This window comes from Olea europaea, chromosome 11 (genome assembly GCF_002742605.1).
Source record: "Olea europaea var. sylvestris chromosome 11, O_europaea_v1, whole genome shotgun sequence".
Classification (NCBI taxonomy): domain Eukaryota; kingdom Viridiplantae; phylum Streptophyta; class Magnoliopsida; order Lamiales; family Oleaceae; genus Olea; species Olea europaea.
Window position 1 is genome coordinate 743,563 of NC_036247.1, and position 1,315 is coordinate 744,877.

The window sequence follows — 1,315 nt, forward strand, 5'->3', positions numbered from 1 at the left end:
TCATATTGTCTCAATCACACTACATTGAGAAGATTCTTGATAAATTCAAGAAATATAATATTATTCCTATGAAAACACCTATGGATGTTAGTATGCATCTTGTTTCCAATACTGGTGAAAGTAAGTCTCAATTGGAATACTCTCGTATCATTGGCAGTTTAATGTATGTCATGAATTGCACTCGACCTGATATTGCCTATTCAATTAGTAGGCTAAGTCGATATACAAGTAATCCAAGCACTGATCATTGGAAAGCTATTCTTAGAGTTTTAGGGTATTTAAAACATACCCAAAACTTTGGATTACACTATTCGAGATATCCAGCAGTACTTGAAGGACACTGTGATGCAAACTAGATATCAGATACTAAAGACTCCAAATCAACAAGTGGATATGTCTTTACACTTGGAGGTGCTGCAATATCATGGAAATCTTCAAAACAGACATGTATAGCTAGATCAACAATGGAATCTGAATTCATTGCATTAGACAAAGCTGGAGAAGAAGCCGAATGGCTACGAAACTTTCTAGAAGATATTCCATGTTGGATAAAACCTGTGCCTGCTATATGTATCCATTGCGATAGTCAATCAGCAATTGGAAGGGCACAAAATGTAATGTACAACGGTAAATCTCGACATTGCGATAGTCAATCAGCAATTGGAAGGGCACAAAATGCAATGTACAGCGGTAAATCTCGACATATACGTCGTAGACACAATACTGTTAGACAATTGCTCTCTACAGACATTATCTCTATAGAGTATGTGAAATCAAAAGAGAATATTGCGGATCCGCTAACTAAAAGTTTAACAAGAGAGCAAGTCGAAAGTTCATCGAAGGGGATGGGATTAAAACTAATAAAATAATCAAAAGTTTTCATGGTGGCACCCCAACCTAGTTGACTGGAGATCCCAAGATCTAGGTTCAATGGGACAACCAAACTGTGAAAAACTTAGTATGCACTGGGAAGATTTTACTTCTACCCATTCCTATGATGAGCCAGTGCCTAGCTGTCGCGAAATAGGTTAAGATACGCTTTTAATGATTTCTATATCTTGATTTGTTCAAGTGGAGTGTAGCAGAATACTCTTTATGGAAATCACCTATGTGAGTGAGAAGGGGCCGCTTCTAAGAGAATTAGGTAAACATGAATTCTCTAAAAATCACTCATGAACCAAGAGGTGTCAAAGGCCAAAATGGACACAAACGTGAGAACCAACTGTATTCGAAGAAAAGTGTGTGACTTCTATTGTCTAGGTTTCCACAAACGGCTGACTGTTCAAAGCAACTTGCTACTGATTGGCTAAGGAAT